The sequence below is a fragment of the Bos javanicus genome, chromosome 4 (genome assembly GCF_032452875.1).
Source record: "Bos javanicus breed banteng chromosome 4, ARS-OSU_banteng_1.0, whole genome shotgun sequence".
NCBI lineage: Eukaryota > Metazoa > Chordata > Mammalia > Artiodactyla > Bovidae > Bos > Bos javanicus.
This window is the reverse complement of record NC_083871.1, coordinates 16,527,844-16,555,401: the sequence shown is the minus strand read 5'-3', so window position 1 is coordinate 16,555,401 and position 27,558 is coordinate 16,527,844. Positions and strand designations below refer to the sequence as shown.

The window sequence follows — 27,558 nt, the reverse complement described above, 5'->3', positions numbered from 1 at the left end:
GGACTGGCGACTTGTTTCATACATGATGTTATACATGTTTCAATGCCATTCTCCCAAATCTCCTCACCCTCTCCCTCTCCCACAGAGTCCATAAGACTGATCTATACATCAGTGTCTCTTTTGCTGTCTCATACACAGGGTTATTGTTACCATCTTTCTAAATTCCATATATATGTATTAGTATACTGTATTGGTGTTTTTCTTTCTGGCTTACTTCACTCTATATAATAGGTTCCAGTTTCATCCACCTCATTAGAACTGAATCAAATGTATTCTTTTTAATGGCTGAGTAATACTCCATTGTGTATATGTATCACAGCTTTCTTATCCATTCATCTGCTGATGGGCATCTAGGTTGCTTCCATGTCCTGGCTATTATAAACAGTGCTGTGATGAACATTTCTTAAAATGCTTATGGTAAACAGACAGCTCTCTAACTTCCCCTACTCATTAGTTCAACTGGATACTTTCCAAGAGTCAACTGTATTTGAACCCAAACCTTTAAAATCATATAACTTCATTGAATTTTATGAAAAAAATGATAAAAATACCAATGCAAAAAAGAATGAATCATTGTTTCATAAAGACTAGACTGAGCACCCGGAAGACTAGGTAAATGTAGGGTTATTCAAAACTTGCTTTAAGTTTAGCTGGTAAACTATTGGGAGGTAGCAGAGGATCACAGAGGGGAGGATGCAGCACTCAGGTTCTCTCCCAATGTTTTTCGGTTCTTGTTTCATTTTAAAGAAATCGAAACTGAAAATCCTGGAGAGTTTGTTATTAGTGTAGTTCATGCAAAAAAGATGGCCAGGGGGAATTCCGGTCAGGCAACTGCACTCAAAGAAAAGATCTTGGCCCCAAATCAAAAGATTGGCAAATGGCTATATATGTTATATAAATATATTAAAATATGCATTTAGGGAAGATAAAATAGTTCCAAAGATAAAGAGTGTGATAGTTGTACAATGATATGAATATGTTTGTGTCATAGAATTGTACACTTAAAAATGCATAATACATTAAACTTGATATCCATTTTTTATCACACTCAGAAATATTAAATATGAAAACTAGGTTTATTTTTTCATATTCTGTGTTTCAACAAGTTTTGTTAAACTTACAAATGATTATATTTGTAAGAGGGCTTATTCTGTATTAAGTTGACTTTTATTTTAATTCAGTAGAAGAAAGGGATAACAATGTGAAATTGAATGATTTGATGTAAAGAATCCCTTCTGTGATTTTTCAGTAAGGAGACCTTAAATCTCCAACATTGCTCTAAATTTGAAGAAAAAAGTGTTATAAAAAAAACCTATAAGAGGTGAGAGTAGTGTTTCTCAATCTAATGCAGTGCCAAGTTCTTAGGATACTTTTAGAAATGCAAGGACATGTTTTTGGTGGTCACGATAACTGGCGTTTAGTGACTGGGCTGCAGAGATGCCAAACATCTTACAGTGCACAGAACCTTCATAATATCAAAGACACGCCCCTCCCAAAAGTCACTAGTTACTCAGTGATCAGTACTGAGGTAGAGTCAATATAGTTTTAAAAGTACGCTTGTTTTGCATCCTATCTGTTGACTTTCTTACGAAATTTGAAGAAAGAGACACTAGTTTGCTTTCTCTCACCTCACTCCTTCTAACCTTACTTTTGATTAGTTTTACTATTCTGTACAGTGCTTGGGTTTATAACACTCATCTCCTGTTCTGAAACCATCAAACAGTTGTTTACTCTTGATCCTCTTTTAAATAATTTAGTGCTCAACACCAGATCTTTTCATGGCCTGGCTTTTCTATTTCTGCACTCTTTACTTTGATTCATCTACTTGGTTGCCTTGAGTTTGCCATACAATATATATTTTCTTTAATTGGAGTATCATTGATTTTCAATGTTGTGTTTCAGGTTACATATCATACAATAGTTTTAAATTTTTATTCCAAGGAAAGCTCATGGATTTTTATTTCTTTATGTTCTTTCACTTTATTATCTGTTTGCATTTATTTTAGGAGGTAACTTGATTGGGTTTAAAACTTTCAAGTCATGCATTCATTTCCTCAGAGTTTTATAGACACTGCTGCACTGTCTGTGGTTTTGAGAGTGGGGTGGGAAAATAAAATTTGAAATTTAGTCACTCAGTCATGTCTGACTCTTTGCGACCCCGTGCACTGTAGCCCTTCAGGCTCCTCTGTTCATGGAATTCACCAGGCAAGAACACTGGATTTGGTTGCCATTTCCTTCTCCAATACCTGTATTATCATTTTAAAGATTTGTAAGTTTTATTATAAGTAGAACATTAGATTCAAAGAGTAAATATAAAATATGTAAATTATAGATAATCAAAATGAAAAACTTTTAAATAATCAGTCAAGAACCAAAACAATCACCAATATGCATCTGCCTATGGATTCCTCCTCTGTTCCATTTCCTTCTCTTCCCCCTGAGGGAGCAACTTTCCTGTATGTTTATCCTGCCTTTGCAATATTCCAAATAGTTTTATCATATATGTGCATATCCATAAGTAATAAGGGCTTCCCAGGTGGCCCTAGTGGTAAAGAACCTGCCTGCCAATGCAGGAAATGTAAGGGACTCGAGTTTGATCCCTGAGTTGGGAGATCCCCTAGAGAAGGAAATGGCAACCCACTCCAGTATTCTTGCCTGGAGAATCCCATGGACAGAGGAGCCTGGCAGGCTTCAGGCCGCAGGGTCATAAAGACTTGGAAGCGACTTAGCATGCATGCATAAATAATGTATCATTTCACTATGCCTTTTAAAATTTCACTTAATATTCCTAAAGATTCATCTCTGTAACTTTGTGTTACTATAGAGCACTCTTTAATTGCATTATTGACAATTTACACACCATAAAGTTCACCCATTTAAAGTTTATAGTTCAATAACTGGCAGTATATATACAGACTTGTACAACCATCATCATTTTCTAATTTTAGAGTCATCACTTCCCCAAAAAACTTTATGCCCATTAGCAATCATTCCCAATCTCTTCCTTCCTTTTTTTTCCATACCCTGTCTCACCACCATTTATGTGTTATACCATCTGTATTACATATAAAGTTTCCATGTATTTTTGAGTTACTCTCTGTTTCATTCTGTCACTCTCCTTGTGTCGACTTTTCTAACTCTGCCAAAATCACACTGTCTTAATTATTACAGCTTTATAGAAGATCTTCGTACCTGGTACAAATTGTTACACTCAAATTTTTTAGGAGATTCAGTTTTTCTTAGGTTTCTGTCTTTCCTTTTACATTTTAGAATTAGCTTGCCCATTGCATGAAAAATTCTTCTGAAATTTTAAGACTGTAGGCCAATTTGAGAGAATATCCATCTTTAAAATATTAAGTATTGCTATCCATAATGTGGTACATCTTTTCATTTATTTAGGTCCCTAATGACTTTCAAGTTTTATTATTTTCTCTAGGTAAACCTTGTATGCCTTTTGTTAGATTTATTCCCAGATTTATGTTTTTTCTGGAATTATAAATTGTATCTTTTAATTATTACATTTTAAAATGTTGATGGCCACTGTTTGGAAAGGCAGTGAATTTTTGCATGTTGGTCTTAGAGCTGTACACAATAGGAAAGTAACGTTGCTGAACTCTTCTGTTATTGCTAATATGTTGTTTTTAGATTGTTTGTGGTTTTCTGTATATGTAATCATAGTAACTGCAACTAATGTTGGGTTTGTTCCTTTCTAGTCTTTGACGTCTTTATTTGCTTTTCTTATTGTCTGGCTAGAGCCTCCAGCTTCAGTGATGATCAAAACATGATAGGAAGCAAATGTCCTTTTTCTGATTTTAAATGGGATGCTTCTAACTTACCATCATTAAGAATGATGTTTACTGAAGCTTTAGTAGATATCTTCATTCAAGTAAAGTAAATAAAATTCTCTTCCACTCAAAGTCTGCAAAGACTTTTTATGCTGAATCAAAGCTTAACTTTATCCAATTTTTGGAGGGGAGGGTTCTATTGAGATTATATATTGGTTTTTCTTTTTAATCTATTATGGTAGGTCACAATTCTAGATTTTCTAATGTTAAACTACTCTAGCATTTCTGGGATAAACCCAACTAAGTCATGATAAATAAACTAAAAAAAAAAAAAAAAGAAAACAGTGGATTTAATATTTTGTTTAGCTTGTTGAGTGAGATTGGTCTATAATTTCTATTCTCAGATTGTACTTATCTATTTTGGGTACCCAGATTATGCAGAATGATTTACAGAGCAGTTCTTATTTTTCTATTTGCTGAGTAAACCCATAAAAGATAGAAATTAGCTGTTGAATGTTTAGTGATTTCCTTAATCCTATAAAATTTCCTGGAGCTGGTCTTTCCTTGTAGGAATATTTTAAATTATTGATTCAATTGCTTTAATAGTTTTAGGACTATTCAAGTTTTGTAATTCTTAAGTCAGTCTTTAAGTTATGTTTTTCTAAGAATTGTTTTATCTAGGTTTTTAAATTATTGGCATAAAATCACTCAGGGTATTTTCTTTCTTCGCTCTATATTTACATTCCCCTTTTAGTCATTTTGTATTCTCTTTTTTCTTAATTGGTCTTGCAAAAGGATTGTCTCTTTCATTAGTCTTTTCAAAAAGTTAAATTTTAACTTTATCGATGTTTCTATTGTACTTTTGTTTTCAATTTCATGGAATTCTCTTATTTTCATTGTTTCTTTTGTTCTCTTTGTTTATTTTTTGTTTCTTTCTAAATACTTAAGATGGATGCTTGGTTCACTTTCAGATTTTCCTATTGTAAGCATTATGGCTGACAGATATCACTCAAAAATAGTCTTGACATGTTAATTTTCATTATAATTTAGCATATAATTAAAAACTTCATTGTGATTTCTTTTTCAAAAATTTTATCAGAGTATAGTTGATTTACAAAGTTGTGCTAGTTTCTGCTGTACAGCAAAGTGAATCAGTTATTCATGTACATATGATATGTCCACTCTTTTTTAGATTCTTTTCCCATATAGGTCATTATAGAGTCCTGAGTAGAGTTTCCTGTGCTTCATAGCAGGTCTTTATTAGTTATCTATTTTATATAGTAGTATGTATACGTCAATCCCAGTCTTCCAAGTTATCCCTCCTCCATCTTTCTCTACTGACAATCATAAGATTGTTCTCTACATCTCTGACCCTAAATAAGTTCATTTGTCCCATTTTAAAAGATTCCACATATAAGCAATATCATGTATTTGTCTTTCTCTGTCTGACTTCACTCAGTATGACAATCTCTAGATCCATCCATGTTGGTGCACACGGCATTATTTCATTCTTTTTTAATGGCTGAATAATATTCCATTGTATATATGTACTACTGCTAAGTCGCTTCAGTCGTGTCTGACTCTGTGTGACCCCATAGATGGCAGCCCACCAGGCTTTCCCGTCCCTGGGATTCTCCAGGCAAGAACACTGGAGTGGGTTGCCATTTCCTTCTCCAATGCATGAAAGTGAAAAGTGAAAGTGAAGTCACTCAGTCGTGTCAGACCCTCAGCGACCCCATGGACTGCAGCCCACCAGGCTCCTCCGTCCATGGGAGTTTCCAGGCAAGAATACTGGAGTGGGGTGCCATCGCCTTCTCTGATATACGTACTACATCTTCTCTATTCATTCTTCTGTCAGTGGATATTTAGGTTGCTTCTATTTCCTGGCTGTTGTAAACAATGCTGCAATGCATGCTGGGTGCATGTATCTTTTTGAATTATACTTCTCTCTGGCGTGCTGTGGTTCATGGGGTCGCAAAGAGTTGGACACGACTGAGTGACTGAACTGAACTGAACTGGATATATGCCCAAGAGTGAGATTGCTGGATCACATGGTAATTCTTTTTTTCTTTCTTAAGGAAATTTTTACTATTCTCCATAGTTGTACCAATTTACATTCCCACCAACAGTGTAAGAGGGTTCCCTTTTCTTCACACCCTCTCCAGCATTTATTGTTTGTAGATTTTTTGACGATGGCCATTATGACTAGTGTGAGGTGATACCTCATTGTAGTTGTAATTTGCATTTCTCTAATAATTAATGATGTTGAGCATCTTTTCATGTGCTTTTTGGCTATCTAAAAAATGTCTTTGTTTCACTCTAAGATTTGATAATACCTATTTCCTCTCAAAACTGAATATATATGTGTGTGTGTGTGTGTGTATATATAAATATAAATATATGATTCTATTGCCTCTGTTTCCTGTAATTATAGTGGAACAGTCTGCTGTCTATAAAATAATCATTTCTTTGTGGTATCTTTTACTTTGGCCACTTTAAAAAAGTTTGTCTTTGTTGCTCTACAGAGTCACTAAGAGGTGACATCTAGGCATTGATTTTCTTGTTGTTTCTCCTGCTTGAGAAACTATGCTTTCCAAAAAGGTAGATTAATAGCTTTCAGCATTTCTGGAAACTTCTTATTCTCTCTTTTCATGAATATTACTTGACATATGTTTAACTCATTTTATCCTCAGTATTTTAAATTATTCTCTTATTTTCCAGTCCTTTTTCTTTCTGAATTACATTTTGATTAAATTCTTAACTTCTTCCTTCAAGTTGACTAATTCTTTCAAATGTGACTAATTTGCTCTTTAAAACATTTTGTTTGTTCTTTCACCATTTACATATTTTTGTTTAAATACTCCGTTTAGTTATTTTTCAGAACTGCCTGATCATTCCTGATAGTTTTCTGCTGCTTGTTCATTCTTCTGATTCTATGCTTTATTTCTTTAAGTACTTCATAAGCAGCTATTCTGTATCTGACAGCTGTAACATAGATGGCTTACTTCCTCATGTGCTTGGTGGCCTTAGCTGTGAACCAATATTTGCCCACTTATAAATTGTGGGAATCTGATGCGTTATTCTGTAGGATGTATTCCTAAGGAAATCTGGTTTGTTTCTGCTGGGACTGGGAAGCAATCTGGGGCCATTTAAGCTCTCCTGGAGAGTCCTGGACTAATGCAGAGTCTCAGGTTCAGTGCCCTTTCTTTGCTGTTAACTCTAGATTTAGTGTCAAAACTGCAATATAAATATAAATAACTGGCATTTTCTCTCAGAATAACCCACTTTCTCTCCTTTGCTTTTTGTTCAGCGTATTTATCTGTTCACTGCTCCAAGCTCCACTTTTCACTCAGCTTTGTTCATTTGGAATGTGGGAGAGAGGAGGACTGGCCTTGGAGATTATTTTACCTACTTCTAGGGAGTACAGCAATGAACCAAAATGTTTTATTTAGGATCTAGTTGGTTTCCACCAACTAGACAATAGCTTGTCTGCCATTGATGCTGGAAGTGGCAGTTTTATTCTGAATCTAAGTTCAATAAATAAAACTCGTGTGCTGATCATTGTGTCTTGGTTTTTCCAGCATAAGGTTCCCTATTATGATTTAAAGGGTGGTATATCTATAATTATTTTTAAATTTTCAATTTACAAATAAGGGAATTGGGGTTCTAAAAGGGTAAGTGACTTACCCAATTCATGATAAAGGGGGACTAGAAACTATTTTATGTCCAATCCAGTAGACTTTTCAATAACTCCTATTACTCTTTAGACCTGATTTTAGAAGACATGTTTAATTAAATTCCACTTGTAAGTGTTTATATTATAACCTGGTCTATGATTTTATTTTTTTATGTCTGTGCATAACCAAGTCTAGATATACATGTCCATGTTTAATCTCACAAATATATAAATCAAGCCTAAATAGAAACTATTATAAATACAATTTCATCTCTATAGAGGCATGACTATAAGGGAAACACCTTGGAGACCCAAAAGGAAACTACAGAATCCCAATCTTGTCTCTCTGTAATAAGCATGGCCTTTAAGATCAAAATAATTGTACACACAGAACATTTGTTTTTACTTATACACAAAAGCAAACAATTGCTGGGTGATGAGAATGACTTGGATTAATCATGTTAATCCACATTATGCTATGTCTCAAGTAGTTTTTTGAAATAATCTTTCCACTAATTCATAGGGTGAAATTATAAATTATATGGATACACCAATGAAGAAAAAAATGTGGGATTCCTTGTGGACTCATCATCTGTCCTCAGGAAATCTGTCAACATAAACAGTTGCTAGCATAGCACAAAATTAATAATGATTAAGAATCCCTCTCCCAGCCCAGGGAGAGCAAGGGTGAAAACTGGAGGCAATCAGTGAAGCAGACCTTTCAATTTAGGGCAGTCTGCTATCAGAGAACCTGGGAGGAAAGGATTAGAAATACACCCTCTGATCTACCAGCATTCCAACAAAGTTATGAATAGCTGCCACAAGTGACCTTGGGATTTTTTAAATTCCATCCAGTTTCTATTTTACTAATTTTGTTTAGAAGTATTTTTAAAGTTAAAATAATAATGACTTAATATCCTAAACTTCATCTTAGATATTTTGAGGATTAAGTATGGAGAGAGAATATTTTTTAAAGTGCTTTTCAGGTGACTTGGCCATATTACTTATCCCTTTTCAAAAGTTTTCAGAGATTCCCCCCACCTCCCTGCCCCAGAGGTATTTAAGTGAATTATTTTTTCTGTCCTTGTTGATAATGTACCTACAAGTACCCACCCCCCACCCCGCTCCCGGCCTTTGGACTTTCCCATTCAAGTTTTAATTCTCCATCCCCCGCCTCCCTACCCAAAAAGAACCCAAACAAACCAACAACACCCTCAGGCATGAAGCTCTACTTGTCAAAACCAGGTATTGTTTTAGTCAATAGTCTGAACACAGTTAGGCCGAGGCATTTTCTTTGGGGGTGGGACTGTAGCCTTTTAAAATCTGTGCTGCTAAGGTTGTTCCCAGCACAGTGCACATCTGCTATTACTCTTGAAAAACACTAACAGATGAAGATGTTTATTCAATGGGTGAGAATTGAGGGGTGGAGCTTGGAGTGGCAGAGCCTGTATCAGCCCTTGAATGGTGGGAGACACTAAGAGAAGTCAATTTGGAGGGAAGGGGACACAGAAGAAGGTGGTTTCAACAAACCAAGTCTGTAATTGGCGTCTCCAGAGTCAACTTCTAGTTTTTTTTTTTCTTCCAGTTTGAGATTTAATTGACCTCCAGCACTGTATAAGGTGTAGAGCATAATGAATGGACTTACATGTACGTGATGAAATGATGACCACAATAAGTGTAGAGAACAGTCATCATCTCATACAGATACGTAATTTTGTATGGATATAAATAAATATACAAAATATAAAAACTATTTCCCTTGTGATGGTAACTCACAGGATTTACTCTGTTAACACCTCTGCTTCTAATGATTATTCATTGATTAATAATCTGTAAATGATGATTAATTTAGTGAATTTTTCAGGGCTTTTGTTTCTTCTTTTCAACTTCTACCTTATATAATAGCATGGAACTTCATAGGAGATACGTTTTTTTCCTACACCAGGGGATCTTCCCCACTCAGGGCTCAAACCTGTGTCTGTCTCTTGGATTGGCAGGCGTGTTCTTTACCACTAGCGCCACCTGGGAAGTCCATTTATATTACACATACTTTCAAATACAGGCTTCCACGGTGGCTCAGTGGTAAAGAATGCCTACAATGCAGGAGACTCTGGGTCAGGAGGATCCCCTGGAGAAGGAAATGGCAACCCACTCCAGTACTCTTGCCTGGGAAATCCCATGGACAGAGGAGTCTCGTGGGCTGCTGTGCATGGGGTCACAAAACAGTGGGACAGGACTGAGCGACTAAATAACAACAATACCTTTCAAATCTGCTCTAAAGTTTAAGCGTGGAATTACTGATTTATTTTTACCTGAAATATCTAACCAAGCCCTCCCCTCTCCCAGGGGAGTGGTCCCTGTATGTGGGTGTGAATGAGTACTCCAACCAATTCACTGTGCCCAGAGGGTTTAAAAATGAGATCCCATCAACTTAAACATCCTGTGCATTATAAGTTGCCTAATAAGTTACGGTATTTTTAATAGCAATGATAGTTTCACTTAAGGAAATCAGCCAGTTCTGTCTTAACAATGGGAGTAGTTGGTGTCTCGTAACACAAGTTGGAGAAGGAAATGGCAACCCACTCCAGTGTTCTTGCCTGGAGAATCCCAGGGACGGCGGAGCCTGGTGGGCTGTCCTCTATGGGGTCACATAGAGTCGGACACGACTGAAGCGACTTAGCAGCAGCAGCAGCAGCATAACACAATCATTTCTGATTGCCTGAGGAGATGTTCAATCTCTGGAGTCAGAAGTTAGGGCAGTGAGAGAAGCTGGTTACCCCTGGAGCCCAGTGGGAAGCAGGTGACAGTTGGCATTTTCTCAGGAGAGCCAGTTTACTCATTATTTCAGTGTTTGTGTGCATGAACACCTTCAAAGCGAAATTAATTTCCCTTTTGGATTACTTAGGATATTATTTTTAATGCTGAAGTTTTCCACATCATCCTGAGCACCTTTTTTTTCCCCCTCAGAATGATTAAGTAAAGAAAAAAGTCACATGATTGTTTCTAGCAGCACATAAAAAGTAAGATTTTGAGACTTTTTATTATTTCCTGTGATTTTGTGTAGATATTCTGTGATGCTTGTTCTACAAGGAGGAAAAAAATTGAAACAAAAACATTTAGTGTTATGTATTAAAATGAAATTTGTTTTATTGGAATGAGGGGGTGAAGCTCTGCTTAAAATATCCAAAAATGAAATTCCACCCACTTCTGTCTATAGCCGAGGTCTCCGGCCTCCAGGTGGCAGACCCATAAGTCCTGTCAAATCAGCATTGGCGTTAGATCAGAAATAAAGTGCACAATAAGTGGAATGTACTTGAATCATTCCAAAACCATTCCCCGCCCCCACTCCCGGTCCATGCAAAAAATGTCTCCCAAGAAATCAGTTCATGGTGCCCAAAAGGTTGGGGACCGCTGGTCTAAAAAAATCCCAAACAACTAAAACCTAAATCTTGCTAATCAAGAATAAGCTCAGAATATCAAGGTCACTCTGGACCTGCCTGAAGTCCTATTTTACATCTGTCACCGCATCTCTGGTCTGTGAGGGAATGGAGGGACAAAAGGCCTTTCTTCATCTATCCAGCTGCTCCTACTCCTGCCAGAGAATGTCTGGGCTGTGCCTAGGGGACAAGAGGCAAGTTAGAGGAGCATGAAATCAGCCCGTTTCTACTTCCTCTTCTTACCACCGCCACCCCCCACCCATCCCATCAAGACCTCCAATTCCCAGTGGTTGGAGGAGCTTCATACCTGTCTAGGTCCCCTTGGCCAACTGCACATGGGCCGCCTCTTGAGAACACATTCCGAGCTTCCAGACATTTAGTGTCACTTCCTCAGCACTAAACTTTTAGATGATTTTCCAAGCTTTAGGCACGTTTGGGGAGAATTTTGCCGTCACTTCCTTAGGAAGGGCTTACTAGAAATGGGCTTTTAATATCCTTACAAGCAGCTGTGTTTAAGCTCAGTTTAATAAGTTATTATTAATACATAATTATTAAGTAATTAAATAAATTATTCAGTAACTCTAGATAAGACGCACTATGACAGTAAAGGGTGGAACATAATATTTCAACTTTTTTTAAATTTTATATTGGAGTATACGCAATGGCACCCCACTCCAGTACTCTTGCCTGGAAAATCCCATGGACAGAGGAGCCTGGTAGGCTGCAGTCCATGGGGTCACTAGGAGTCGGACACAACTGAGCAACTTCGCTTTCACTTTTCACTTTCATGCATTGGAGAAGGAAATGGCACCCCACTCCAGTGTTCTTGCCTGGAGAATCCCAGGGACGGGGGAGCCTGGTGGGCTTCCGTCTATGGGGTCGCACAGAGTCGGACACGACTGAAGCAACTTAGCAGCAGCAGCATACTTAACAATGTTGTGTTTCAGGTGTACAGCAAAGTGATTTAGTCATACATATACAAGTATCTATTCAAGTTATTTTCCCATTTATGAGTTAGCCTAGAGTTAGGTCAGAGAAGGCAATGGCACCCCGCTTCAGTACTCTTGCCTGAAAATCCATGGATGGAGGAGCCTGGTAGGCTGCAGTCCATGGGGTCACTAAGAGTCAGACATGACTGAGCGTCTTCACTTTCTCTCTTCACTTTCATGAATTGGAGAAGGAAATGGCAACCCACTCAGTGTTCTTGCCTGGAGAATCCCAGGGACGGGGGAGCCTGGTGGGCTTCCGTCTATGGGGTCGCACAGAGTCGGACACGACTGAAGCAACTTAGCAGCAGCAGCATACTTAACAATGTTGTGTTTCAGGTGTACAGCAAAGTGATTTAGTCATACATATACAAGTATCTATTCAAGTTATTTTCCCATTTATGAGTTAGCCTAGAGTTAGGTCAGAGAAGGCAATGGCACCCCGCTTCAGTACTCTTGCCTGGAAAATCCCATGGATGGAGGAGCCTGGTAGGCTGCAGTCCATGGGGTCACTAAGAGTCAGACATGACTGAGCGTCTTCACTTTCTCTCTTCACTTTCATGAATTGGAGAAGGAAATGGCAACCCACTCAGTGTTCTTGCCTGGAGAATCCCAGGGATGGGGGAGCCTGGTGGGCTTCTGTCTATGGGGTTGCACAGAGTTGGACATGACTGAAGCAACTTAGCAGCAGCAGCTTTATAAAAAGTATACTTAAAATGTAGTGTATGTTTTATTATATGGCTTTTAATTAAAGAGTGCTCCTTTATGTTTGTATTTCTATGATACAATAAGGTTTTATTTTATAGGAGAAAATAATAATTGTTCTTTGGCTAGGTTCAAACATGCCATAAGAAGTCCTAACCAGAATCATACCACCCAGCATGGGCATCCACCAGGCAGAACTCAAACTTCATGGTATGTCAAATGATACAAGACATGGGAATAAAGTGAACAGTTTGAGGAGCATTTATTATTACATTTACTTAGGAGATATTTCCTGAGCATCTCTATTCATTCTGTTCCATCTCAAAGGCCAAGATTCCTTACCGCATCCCAGAAACCAAAGGGGATGAATAAATCTAGACAAAGCATTTCATCCGGGTCTAAAGAAATCCACCTCACATTTTATGAAATTTTCGTGTGGGGCCCTATATTTTTCTTCTTCAATATAAATCATTCCCAACTCCACTGAGACTTAGAATAAAGGAGAGAAGGTAGAAAGAAAAAAAAAAAAAAAGAATCAGAAGTTCTAAAGTAAAAGAATTGCTTGAACACAATCAGGCAAAAACCAGGGAGCCAAAAATTAATGTTTTCCCATAAAGGATGTAGGATGACTAGTTGCGCTATTAAATGGATACTGGAGGATGCAGAAAGGGCCATAAGAAGGATTTATTGTTGTTGGGAGAGTTTTCACCTAGCATTTCCTGACTTTTGTGCTTTCAACTTTATAGTCAGATATTCCACTCTGGCAGTTAAAAAAAAAAAAAAAGCTTATGTGATAAAATTAATACTATGAAGAAAAGAGTTGTTCAGTCACCAAGTCATGTCCAACTCTTTGAAGCCCCATGAACTGCAGCATACTAGGCTTCCCTGTCCTTCTCTATCTCCCAGAGTTTGCTCGAACTCATGTCCATTGAGCTGATGATGCCATCCAACCATCTCATCCTCTGTTGTCCCCTTCTCCTCTTGTCCTCAAGTTTTACCAGCATCAGGGTCTTTTCCAGTGAGTTGGCTCTTCGCATCAGGTGGCCAAAGTATTAGAGTTTCAGCTTCACCATCAGATCTTTGAATGAATAGTCAGGATTGATTTCCTTTAGGATTGACTTGTTTGATCTCCTTGCTGCTCAAGGACTCTCAAGAGTCTTCTCCAACACCACAGTTTGAAAGCATCAATTCTTCAGCACTCAGCCTTTTTAATGGTCCAACTCTCACATCTGCACATGACTACTGGAAAAACCATAGCTTTGACTATGTGGACCTTTGTCAGCAAAGTGATGTATCTACTTTTTAATACACAGTCTAGGTTTGTCATGGCAGTTATTCCAAGGAGCAAGTGTCTATTTTAATTTCGTGGCTGCAGTCACCATCTACAGTTATTTTGGAGCCCAAGAAAATAAAATGTCACTGTTTCCACTTTTCCCCCCATTTATTTGCCATGAAGTGATGGGCCCAGATGCCATGATCTTTGTTTTTGAAATATTGAGTTTTAAGCCAGCCTTTTCACTCTCCTTTTTAACTTTCATCAAGAGGCTCTTTAGTTCCTCTTCGCCTTCTGCCATAAGAGTGTCATCTGCATATCTGAGGTTGTTGATATTTCTCCCAGCAATCTTGATTCAAGCTTGTGAGTCTTCCAGCCCAGCATTTCACATGATGTACTCTGCATATAAGTTAAATAAGCACAGTGACAATATACAGCCTTGATGTACTCCTTTCCTGATTTTGAACCAGTCTGTTGTTCCATGTCCAGGTCTAACTGTTGCTTCTTGTCCTGCTTACAGGTTTCTCAGAAGACAGGTAAGGTGGTCTGGTATTCCCATCTCTTTAAGAATTTTCCACAGTTTGTTGTGATCCACCTAATCAAAGACTTAGCATAGTTAATAATGCAGAAATAGAGGTGTTTTTGAATTCCCTTGTTTTTTTTTAATGATCCAGCAGATGTTGGCAATTTGATCTCTGGTTCCTTTGCCTTTTCTAAATCTCGCTTGTACATCTGGAAGTTCTCGGTTCATGTACTCTTGAAGCCTAGCTTGAAGGTTTTTGAGCATAGCCTTACTATCATGTGAAAGTGAAGTCGCTCAGTCATGTCTGACTCTCTGCGACCCCATGGACTGTAGCCTACCAGGTTCCTCCATACATGGGGTTTTCCAGGCAAGAATACTGGAGTGGGTTGCCATTTCCTTCTCCAACTAGCATGTGAAATGAGTACAATTGTATGGTAGTTTGAGCATTCTTTGGCATTGCCTTTCTTTGGGATTGGAAGGCAAACTGACCTTTTCCAGTCCTGTGGGCACTGCTGAGTTTTCCAAATTTGCTGGCATGTTGAGTGCAGCAATTTCACAGCACCATCTTTTAGGATTTGAAATAGCTCAACTGGAATTTCATCATGTCCACTACCTTTGTTGATAGTGATGCTTTCTAAGACCCACTTAACTTCACACTCTAGGACGTCTGGCAGGAGGAAATGAGAGAAGAGGTGAATTAGGTTGATTTGAAGGAAAGTGTTTCAGAAGACAGGAATACATACATTCAATTATGTTTTTGAGATGATGGCTAAAAGGCAGTAAGAATTCTAAGCCCAGTAGTTGAGACCAGCAATGATTTCAAGTCAGATGCTGGGACAATTAATAACAGTAATCTCTAGGCCAGAGAATTTCTTGAAGGAATCTAGTATAGTGCCAAAGAAGATAAATCCAGTGTTCAGCTATGAACATATTATAAGATTATCCTATGATTCATGTGATGGAATTAATAGCAGTTCCCTAAGCCAAAATTTAGTCTAGAATATGTGCCTTTCTAGCAAATAGAGTGGTTAGTAGTAGTTATAATGATTCTAAACTAGTGTGGTCAGGATAAAAAGTGACTGCTGTAATCTGTGAGCCATTTGCTTTATAGCCAGATGGGGTCACAAACATAAAATAAAGCTGTGGATTATTTCATGTATCTTCTTCACTTTAATATCTCACATATATTTTAACAACTTGAAAGAAATGTCAGAAATATAGGGTTTAGAAAGAATTGCACAGAATCTCTCTCCCAACACCGTCTATAGCTTTAGTAACCCTAAGAAGACATCCTGACTAAATAGTGAACTTATTTTCAGAGAAGAAATTTAAAAGATAGAAGCAATAGCTACTTTCCCAAGTCATCCTATTTCCACCTCTACCTGCCCCATTATAAAAAGCATCTATCCTCTGAACACTTTATTATCCAAAGTCAATAGACAACTGAATTATGAACCCAGGAGCATTAGCGAGTTCTACATACAAACCACCTACTTCAGACACCCAGGTAACAGTAAGCACCCATTTCCTTCAGGTCATCAGTCAGCATAATACTGCCAAGGTGCATTTTAAATTGATAATGTTTTAGAGAATAACAAAAAAATAAATGATTGTTTTTTTTTATGTTTTCCTATGTGGAAATAAGGGTTTATTTTTATTTTATTTGAAGGATAATAAGGATATTTATTTTATTTGAAGGATAATTTTATTTGAAGGCTTTACACTGTTATGTTGGTTTCTGCCATACAATACCCTGGAGAATCATAACTATATATATATATGTGTGTGTGTGTGTGTGTGTGTGTGTGTGTGTGTGTGTATATATGTATATATCCCTCCCTCTTGGGCTCCCCCCATCCTGCCCCTCTAGGTTGTCACACAGCACCAGGCTGGGTTCCTTGTGTTATATAGCAGCCTCCTACTAGCTAGCTGTTTTGCACATGGTAGTAAATATATGTCAATGCTCAATTTGCCCCTCTCCTCTCGCTGTATCTACAAGTCCATTCTCTATATCTGTTTCCATTCATTCCCTGAAAACAGATTCATCAGTCCACTTTTCTAGATTCCATATATATGCTTTAATATACGATATTTGTTTTTCTCTTTCAACTTACTTCACTCTGTATAACAGGCCCTAGGCTCATCCACCTCACTAGAACTGACTCAGATCAGATCAGATCAGTCACTCAGTCGTATCCGACTCTTTGAGACCCTGTGAATCGCAGCACGCCTCCCTGTCTATCACCAACTCCCAGAGTTCACCGAGACTCACATCCATCGAGTCAGTGATGCCATCCAGCCATCTCATCCTCTGTCATCCCCTTCTCCTCTTGCCCCCAATCCCTCCCAGCATCAGAGTCTTTTCCAATGAGTCACCTCTTCGCATGAGGTGGCCAAAGTACTGGAGTTTCAGCTTTGGCATCATTCCTTCCAAAGAAATCCCAGGGCTGATCTCCTTCAGAATGGACTGGTTGGATCTCCTTGCAGTCCAAGGGACTCTCAAGAGTCTTCTCCAACACCACAGTTCAAAAGCATCAACTCTTTGGCGCTCAGCCTTCTTCACAGTCCAACTCTCACATCCATACATGACCTGACTCAAGTGTGTTCCTTTTTATGGCTAAAATTCCATTGTTTATACATATCACAACTTCTTTATCCATTCATCTGTTGATGGACATCTAGGTTGCTTTCATGTTCGACTATTGTAAATATAAGCAAAGGGGTTTTAAAGAAATAAGACAACAAATGCAAACTCTGTGAACAGGGACTGTGCCTTATGCTATCTTTCAGGGAATAGATATGCATGAATGAGTTCATTTACTCTCCACCATCTTATGAGGAAAGAAGGGCAGGTACCTTCCTCCTAATCGTTAAAGGAGGATGCTGATAAACAGATGTTAAGTGACTTGCTGAGAGTGGTGGACAGCATCAGCTCGAGGGAGGTGTACAGGGAGACAGGGTCCAGTGTGGCCCTTCTCCTGCGTGAACCTTAGGCAGCTTGTCTTTATGCTCAGCAGGAACCATGACTAAGTTCAGAACAAGTAGACTCAATCCTGGCCGACTCTCCTGAGCCAACCACTGAGTGATGAGGAATCTCTTAGGTCACTTTGATCTGAATCAGTCCATTCTCATACTACCATCTATTTTTTCTATCAGAAAAAATTGCTTTACTCAATATTATTTACACACACTATTGCCAGTAGTTGCCACATGTTTGCCATTCACTACTGGCTAGGCTCTCTGCTAAGCAGTTGACATATAATAGCTCCTTTAATTCTTATCTCAACACTATCTCAAACATCATGCCCATTTCAAAGATAAGAAAATGGAGGTTCAATGAGGTCATGTAACTTGTCCAACATCAAGGAATTAAAGCTAGAGCTACTAAATTTCATGGTTCGTAAACGTGTCTTCCTCACTATATTTACTAGCTATTCTGTGATGTGAGTAATCAGCTGATGATGCAGACACGTTTTTAATACTGTGAGTGTATTTCTAGACACTTTTATTTCTTAAAGAAAACAGATGCCTCTCTGAATAATGGAGACTGAAGAAAAGGGAGGAAATTCACTTGTTGGGAGGCATGTTCCATCGAAACTAATGTGATAAAAAAAGGGAGAAAGATAAAAATGTATCACATTCATGAATAGAGAGACATGAAACTGAATTAACTGGGACTACTGACTGCACCAATAAAGGGATGAATCTAATGAAAACAGCCAGCAGGACTCCTAAAATTCACTCACCGTTCACATTCTAGAGATCCTATGTTATCTCATTTTCCGACTCTCTTGACCCCATGGACTGTAGCCCGCCAGGCTCCTCTGTCTATGGGATTCTCCATAGACAAGAATACTGGAGTGGGTTGCCATTTCCTTCTCCTATCTCATTTTAGGTAATAATATTTCTCACCTTTTCAGAAAAAAACTGCTTGCTCCACCTAGTTCCTTAGGCTACAGCAATGTTTCTCAACCTTTTTTTTTTTTTTTTCATTATTGCTCCCTCAACAAGAAGAAAATAATTTAAATACTCCTTTATAGAGAAATTAAATACTGGGATAAGATCTGTTGGGTAGGGCTGAGTTTTAATATCTAAGACATTTTTGCACTGTTGAAAATGTTTGGGTTATAAAGCTACTTGAACCTTTCTCCATCATAAATACGTGCTATGACTTCTAAACTGCAAGGGATTATGTCTAAATAACAAGCACTCAGGAAATGCATGTGGATGGTTGGCAAAGCATTTCATGGGTGTCTCATTAACTCAGTGTACAGCAAGTTAGTCCACTTGATCTGTAGCTCCTGTTAATTATAAGGCCATTTGTTCAATGGCACAGGCTGTTCAGATGGTGGCCAAGAGGAATATAAATTCAGGTGTCTGGATTGAAATCTCAGCTCCACCACTTCTCAGCAACGAGACTTCATATTTTTTTTAATTAATTAATTAATTTATTTGGCTGTGCTGGGCCTTAGTTGCGGCATGTAGGATCTAATTCCCTGATCAAGGAAAAAACTCAGGCCTCCTACATTAGAAGGGCAGAGTCTTAGCCACGGGCCACTAGGGAGGTCCCAGCAATGAGATTCTGGCCAATCATCTAACCCAGTGGTCCTCAATTAGGGACAATGCCTGGAGACATTTTTGATCATCACAACTGGGGGCGGGGTGCAGGGTGGAAGACCACTGTTATCTGATGGGTAGAGGCAAGGGATGGGGCTTAGCATCTCATCAAGTACATACCAGCCCCTCACAACGGAGAACTATCCCGTCCAAAATGTCAACGGTCAGGTTTTTTTTCCAGCAGGGGAAACTCTGCCTTAACCTCTCTGGTGCTCATTTTTGTCATTGTGCCAGATGGTGTTCTTTCCTTAACAGACATTGCCAATCCATCTCCTTGTTGCCTCCTGGAGGAGGCCTGCATGCTCTGTTGTGTCTGAGTCTTTGTGACCCCCAGGTACTATATAGCCCTCGGGGCTCCTCTGTTCATGGGACTGCCCAGGCAAGAATACTGGGCTGGGTTGCCATTTCCTCCTCCAGGGGATCTTTCTGACTCAGGGATCGAACCCACATGTTCTGCATTGGCAGGCCAGTTCTTTACCACTGAGCCATCTGGGAAGCCCAGCAGAAGAGGCTGGAAACCCTAATCACTTATTTAGCCAGGCTTCCTGGCCTTGCATCTAAGGACAGCCTGGGGGCACAGTTCTGCTTAGTCAGGTACAGTGGAAATGTATTAGAGGTATAAGAAAAACTTCTGTTTTTTTCCTGATACAAGAAAAAGATTAGACAGGTGTCATCCCCTTCTTATCCACTTCCTACCTCAAACACAGAAGCAATATGTAGAGTTGTAGCCATTTTCTTGCTATCATCAGGAAAAGGCAAGAGACTCAAAGAGGGGATGGCCTCGCTATCATTGAGGCCGTGAACCAATGCTGTATCTCCTCCTGTACTTCTTGTTTTGTCAGAATATATCACTCACATTTGTTTAAACATTCCTGTTATATTCAGATTTAAAATGAGGCTAATAATAGGATTTTTTCCACTAATTTTTATTGAGGGGCTTTCCTTATGGCTCAGACAGTAAAGAATTTGCCTGCAATGCAGAAGACCCGGGTATGATCCCTGGGTTGAGAAGATCCCCTGGAGAAGGGAATGGCACCCCACTCCAGTATTCTTGCCTGGAGAATCCCATGGAAAGAGGAGCCTGGTGGGCTACAGTCCATGGGGTCACAAAGAGTCAGACATGACTGAGCAACAAACTTTAATAACAAGGTTTTGCCCACTAACTTTTATTGAGGTAAAATATATAATAAAATATGTTGTTTTAACCATCTTAAGTGTACGATGGAGTGGCATCAGTTACATTCACCATGTTGTGCAACTGTCACCACATCTAGTTACAGTTTTGATCAACACCCCAGACAAAAACTCTGCTCACTAAGCAAGAACTGCCAGCCACCTTCTCCCCAGCCTCAAATCACTGCTAACCTCGAAGCCACTTACTGTTTTTATGAATGAATCTATTCTAGACAGTTCATATAAGTGTAATAGTGCAATATTGTTCCACAAGGCTCATTTCACCTCAAATAAGGTTTACAACGTTCATTCATGTTGTAGCAGATATCAGCACTTTGTTCCTTTTCATGGCTGAATGATATTCTAATGTTTTCATCATTTTGTTCATCCATCCACCTGTTGATAGGAGCCTAAGTTGTTTCCATCTTTTGGCAATGATAAGGTTTTAAAAGATTCAATAAAGTAATATACCTAAAGCACTTAGAACAGTGCTTTATACCTAAGGAGAACTTAGCAAATGTAAGCTAAAATTATATCTGCTATTACCATACACCATCAGGTTACATCCACCCTGTCAACTGTCTTTTTCCCAAGGAGGAATGGACAAGTATGTATGTGCACTGGCATAAAACAATGATCAGAACCTACTGTACAATTCAAAGCAAATGATACTCTCATGGATCTGTGACCATGTGCAGGTGTGATGGACAACAACCCACTTTCATTGATCCATTCATCCTTCCATTGTTGCTGTTATTCAGTCGATCAGTCATGTCCAACTCTTTGCAACCCAATAGACTGCAGCACACCAGGCTTCACTGTCCACCATCTCCTGGAGCTTGCTCAAACTCATGTGCATTGAGTCAGTGATGCCATTCAACCATCTCATCCTCTGTTGTCCCCTTTTCCTCCTGTCTTCAATCTTTCCCAGCATCAGGGTCTTTTCTAATGAGTCATCTCTTTGCATCAGGTGGCCAAAGTATTGGAGTTTCAGCATCAATCCTTCCAATGAATATTCAGGATTGATTTCCTTTAGGATTGACTGGTTTGATCTCCTTGCAGTCCAAGGGACTCTCAAGAGTCTTCTCCAACACCACAATTCAAAAGCATCGGTTCTTTGGTGTTCAACTTTACTTACAGTCCAACTCTCACATCCATCCAGTGGTAACTGGAAAAAACACAGCTTTGACTATACAGACCTTTGTTGGCAAAGTAACGTCTCTGCTTTTTAATATGCTGGCTAGGTTTGTCATAGCTTTTCTTCCAAGGAGCAAGCCTCTTTTAATTTCATGGCTGCAGTCATACATCTGTCCATTCAGAATTTACTGAGCATCTGTTACAGGAGAAATTCTATGCTTCAAACCTAAGCTGAAGTGACGCATAATTGATTTATTTAAAAATACAAAGAAGAAAAAGAGGTGCTTAATGAACATTTCTGATAATGATAGAATAGTTCTACACTCAATCATGAGCTTCAAAAACGTCTCTAGGACTGGAATGTGTTATTTCTCCGGAGTTATCAATGAAATAGACACCTGCCTTATGAAGTCCTCATCCTGCTAAATACATTTTTTAATGGATTTTATAAATATTGTTGACTTGCATCCTTTGCACCTAATGCCTCATTTGAGAAGGTACAAAACAAAAACTCCATATAGTTACTGTCATGGGTGGTACCAGGGAGAGTGCTATTTCTTAAGTGAGAAAAACAAATTTCTGTCTCCAAGTAACATGGATAGGTAGGGAGTAGAGATGTGTGCAGAGCAGGCCAATGTTTTAGCTGGTGGGAGATATAGTTTGGGAAGAGGATCTGGGGTTGGGAGGGGGCTTATACTGAGGAGCACATGAAAACGAGGAGGAGGAAAAAGTGCGGAGGAAGAAATGACAATAAATCTGATGATGGTGATAGCAGATCTTACTTGGGCACAGCAGACCTTTTGGGTGAGTGTGGATGGTTGACACTTAAGATGAACTACTGGAATGTTGGGAGTGAGGCATTCAAGGAGCTCCTACTGTGTGTAATGTGTCCTATAAAGTGATTATCAGCCCTGGTGTAATTTACAATGTATTTAAGAGAGTCAAGATTAACCCCCACAATATCATCAGAAAGCAAGTGGAAGAAATAGAAAATCAGAATGCCATTGAGGTTCTGAGATGTATGTGAACTCCATGCATAGAGAACTTTCAGGAGGGGGCTAGAAACTGAGCTGCACTGAGTAGTTGTTTTTTTTTTCTCATTTTAATTTTTTATTTTATATTGGCATATAGCTGATGAACAGAGTTGTGATAGTTTCAGGTCAACAGCAAAGGGAATCGGCCATACATATACATGGATGCATTCTCCCCTCCCATTCAGGCTGCCACATAATACTGAGCAGAGTTCCCTGGGCTGTACAATAGGTCCTTATTAGTTATCCATTTTAAAGATAGCAGGACATCCCAAACTCCCTAACTATCTCTTCCTCTCATCTTCCCCAACCGGAACCATGAGTTTGTTCTCTATGTGTGTGAGTCTGTTTCTGCTTTGTAAGTAAGTTCATTAGTATCATTTCTTTTTAGATTCTGAGTATCAGGGATGTCATGATACTGCTCCTCTGTCTAGCCTTCACTCACTATGATGCTCTCTAGGCCCACCCATGTTGCTGCAAACGGCATTATCAGTGGGTGGCATGCTTACAGGCAGAGGAGAAGATGGAAAGGGAACAGCGTCGATAGAGGACCGACAGGGCACTGGAAAGGAGGTGGGGCTGAACAGGCAGTGAGGAGGGAGGTCGGCCTGGTTGGACCGCACAGGAAATGAGGCTCAGCGGGAGAGTGGGGCCCAGGAGGACAGCGGCAGTAAGAAACTGGTTACTGTTAGGTCCCTCACGAGATCCAGGGGCCTCCCCGGTGGCTCAGACAGTAAAGAATCTGCCTGCAATGCTGAAGACACAGGAGACGTGGGTTTGATCCCTGAGTTGGGAAGATCCCCTGGAGGAGGGCATGGCAACCCACTCCGGTACTCTTGCCTGGAGAACCCCCATGGACAGAGGAGCCTGGTGGGCTACAATCTGTAGAGTCGCAAAGAGTCAAAACTGAGCGACTAAACACAGCACGAGAGAACACAGCTTCCTCTCTGCGTGCGGGACACTCATTCCATTCCACTACCCCCTCCCCTGCCTACTTCTCTCATATCTTGTTGTGTTTCATCTTACACACTCTAGGCAAAGGGAAAAATATTAAAAAAAAAAAAAATAGCTCCCACCAAATTTTCCTGGGTTCCTCTAAATAACTCCCACACACCCTCCCAGTCCCGTCTTTCCAGGAGTTTCATTTAAATTGGCTTACCTACCTGGCATTTGCTGATGACCTAAGCTGTCACTGGCTCTTGAGGAGATACTGCGATTGCTGTCAGCTATGCCACATTCTGGAATGAAAGCGGTAGCCTTCCAGCCTCTTCTGTCTTTTGTTCTGTCAAGTGCTGGGTACACTTCTTGCACTTGGTACCTAACAAGTGTGACAAAGCAGGCCTGGGCTGAGGGATCTGGCATCAGATCCACAACAAAGGCAGCGAGCCCAGCGGTCTCCGACCTGTAGGGTGGAGAGATTGCCCTAGGAAATGAGGCTCTTATCACAATCTACGTGAAAAAAGAAATTGTGCCTCCAGTGTATCTCCATGAACACTCGAAAACCCAAATGGAAATAACCTACACCCAGGAGACTAGTGCTTTGCTTAATCAGGGTTTTATTCCTACAGTCACTCTCCAATAGGTGTACATTGCTAAGCATAGAAACTTAAAGTCACATAAAATGACTATGGTGGTAAACCTCAGATGAGCAGAGAGAGTTTCGGGAGATAGTCTTTCAATTAGAGGGAAAAAAGAAACTGTTGACCCTTGATACTCATTTAACACAATGTTTTAGTCAAGAATAGGAAGGTAATAAAGATTAAGGACTTTGTTTCAGATTGAATTTGGGAGACTATTTTTGCCCAAAAGCTTGTCTAATGGAAGATTTTATTACTTCTTGATGTTAAAGTATTTGCAAGTTGTTATTTAGACAATAGAAACATAGAATTGTGTTAACCAACATAACAGGGATTTTTGCCTTTTGCTTTTTATAAACTAAATGTAAGTTTTAAGAGATTGGCTACTATTATTTTCTCCATCTGTTGAAAATGATGTATGTCTTTATCTTTGCATCTAGGGAGAAGGGAATATCCATAAAAATGAGGAACTTTAGAGATTGTAATAATTAATGTGGTGACCAAACTGGTTAGAAATGTAATTGATTAATAATGTATAGTCATTATAATGCATTATAGAAATTAAGGTGAATTTATGCAGTAAACTGGCTACCAAGTGAATGGACCAGTTAAAGAATATTTTAGAATCTGCTTTGATTACATGAAAAATCAACATGATGGTCTTTCCTCAGATAATTATTTGTTTCTCCTCAAAAGTAAAATGAGCTTGTCCTTCCAGAATGTGGAAGGGTTAATATTTCCAAAGTCTAAATATTCCAAAGTCAATGAGGTTAGGTTACATAAAAACAAAATGCCACAACCCATTAAAAAAGCAGGCATTCAATTTTTATGGTGTATGTTTAAATCTACACAGATCTATGATTTAAGAAGAGCCATGTAATTTAATTAGCAGTAATCAATGTTGATTTAATAGAAGACAGAAGAAAGTTCCAGCTCTGTGTACATTAAGGAAAACTGAAATATAAAACCCAAGTTATGACAGATGGATTTACAGTCACTTAAACTCCCCAGATTTAATCTAAAGACTTAACACTGTCTGAAAAAGGTGATAATAAACACAAAAAATTCTTTTGGTATTTATTACATTTTGTATCCAATACTAAGAAGTATTAGTACTCCTGATACAGCTAACCAAACCAAAGGTAGATTTCTACTTTCAAAAAATTTAAGAGCTAAATTATGTAGGATACAAGATAAATTTAGGGCCATTAATAAATTTAGCATGTTCTAGTACAAACATCTAGAAGGATGCTTAAAGGCTTCCAAAAAGACACTCAAAGGCAAATTCTACCGTAGATGAAAAATATCATACATTTCCTTGGATTAATGGTGATTCCATCATGTGTCCATTCAGCCAACTTGTTCTGAGCACGCACACTATGGCAGCAGCATGGTAACCATGGTAGCACATGTATGTTAGGGTCCACTCACAGAGCTGTGCAGTGGACAAGTGAGGAAACAATTACAATACTGTGGGTCAAGGGCCTTGAAAGAAGCGCACACAGGAGCGTATACTGTGTATACGACCCACGGCAGGACCCTGTCAGGAAATCCAGTCCCACTTAGGAAGAATAAGGAAAGGCTCCCAGAGGAGGTGCTACTTGAGTGAAACCTTGTAACAACATTTATCACAGGTTGGGTCACTTGAGATCATGGAATGAATACTTTCTGCAGGGTGCATACTTTAAAAAATGTCTTCTGGTCCTCCATTTCAGTGTGCTTTTCAAGGACAGGTTCTTTTTTTAACCCATTTTGTGAGCCCTCTTGTGCTTCTTTCTGGTGTTTTCTGAAGCTGACCACTAGTGACTAATGAAAAAGGTACGAATGCATTGTTGCTGCATGAGTGTAATGTGATGTGGTCTGGCACTTAACAGATACTCTTGTGAATGTTCACAAAAAGCCTCCTCTGTGACAAAGTGCTTTCAGTGAGTCTCACCAGTGGTTTTACATCTGCAGAGCATTGAGGATTGGGCTGACTTTTGAGAGGATTGAAACTGCTTTATCTTGTGATCCTAAATTTCATATCCTCTATATTCCATAAAGCATCCCCTAAGAGATGTTTTTGACTGGAAAACAAACAACAAAACAAGAAGAAGAAGGAAGGTCAGGGTGGTACAAGCGAAAAAGAAGGAAATGCAAGGATGGTGAGAGAAGGTAGGGCATGCTTGGGGACAGGGCATCACTTACCAGGGCAAGAACGCAGAGGCCCTGAGTGAGAATAGCATTAGGTGAGGCTGGAAAGGCAGGGTTGGTTTCAGGAACCTGGAATTAATCAACAGTGATAAATTGCCACTAGGGAATTGAGGTAAGGCCTTTGGCAGGTTGGAGGTGGCTCTTGTATGAATCAGCTCTCTGGAAGTTCTAAACAGGGATAGGCAATCAGATTAATCAGAGGGTCAGTGAAAGACTAAAAAGAAGTGGAGGCACAAACTACTCTCTCAAGAAGCTGGACACTAAAGAGAAGGAAAAGGAGTTTATAGCTGGAGGTGGAGGGGAGAGATCTGAACATGTTTATAGGAAGAGGGAAGAGCTGGCTGAGTAGGAAATGTGAGACAGACACTGAAGAGTCCCAAAAGAACGTGTACTACTGTTTCTAGAAAACTGTTTTCCCCTAAAAGCTGGTCGTTTAAAATATCCAAGTGTGCTCAATGGAAAACATATGAAAAAGGAAACCATTCTGAAGAACAGGTCAGACAGGATTAATAAACTCTGTGTCATGAACACACACAAACATAACCAAAAGCACACAAGGGAGAGTAGGCTGCCAGACAAAACCTCCAGTGCGAATCCACAGCACCAAAATACACTGTGTTGTCTAGAATCAGGCCTCACTCATCAAGAGGACATACACAGTTATTATGGGCAGAGGAAAACACAACCAGGAAAACACGGAGAGTACCCGAAACAGACAAAAGGCACAATTTGTAGACGCTTGGTAAACTAAGCATTACTTTCAGCTGTGTAAACACAGCATGATAATTTGGGGAACTTACTGGGGCCTGAAAAATGACAAAAGTTTTGAAATTGTATTCCTTTTCTTTTGGGAAGTCTCCCGTACAGATAATGTGGTGATTTATTATACTGGTTGACTCAACCATTCAACAAATGCTGATCGAGGATGTGTTTATGTGCTAAGCATAGACTGAGGGAACATCAACAAGAGCGCATAGGTTCTTAAGGAAAATGGGGGTGGTGGCTGTGCTTGGAAAAAGCATATTCAACTGACCTGCTGTTTTTGGAATAGAAAATACACAATAAAACCTGTTAAAAATTTTCGTGGCTGGTGAAATACTTAGAAGACAGTATGGAAAACACTGTAGGGCACATTGGTCTTAAAAGATGGAGAACCCCTGGCCTTAGGATACAAGCATTTCTCTTTAGAAAAGACTCAGTAAGATGAAATCTGAAGATTCATTCCTCCTCCATTAAATTCAGTGTCTAAATACAAGCTCCGAAGCAGGCAAACCAAGGGGAAAGTGTATGTTTAATTATGGAAATACAGTTATAAATGCTCTTGACTATTAGCTCTTCATAGTTCTTACCAGTTTAGTTCCCTTCTCTTAATTATCCATTTCTACCACTGCCCAAATCTTTAGGGTTCAGTTCAGTTTAGTTGCTCAGTCGTGTCTGACTCTTTG

The 27,558-nt window shown here is 39.2% G+C and overlaps 1 protein-coding gene and 1 long non-coding RNA gene across 4 annotated transcripts in view; one reads left to right on the top strand and one right to left on the bottom strand.

The window, feature by feature from the left end:
* Positions 1 to 27,558, bottom strand: part of UMAD1 (UBAP1-MVB12-associated (UMA) domain containing 1) — a 297,864-nt gene that overhangs the window by 8,595 nt on the left and 261,711 nt on the right. The window contains exon 6 of one of the 3 annotated variants that reach the window (XR_009735792.1): positions 14,875 to 15,052. The exons of the other annotated variants lie outside the window; for them this stretch is intronic. The gene's annotated coding sequence lies outside the window, so the exon portion shown is untranslated. The remainder of the gene's footprint in view (positions 1 to 14,874; positions 15,053 to 27,558) is intronic. 3 annotated transcript variants of the gene reach the window in all.
* The window catches only part of LOC133245873 (uncharacterized), a 178,463-nt gene that overhangs the window by 71,912 nt on the left and 78,993 nt on the right, over positions 1 to 27,558 (top strand). The window lies entirely within an intron of this gene.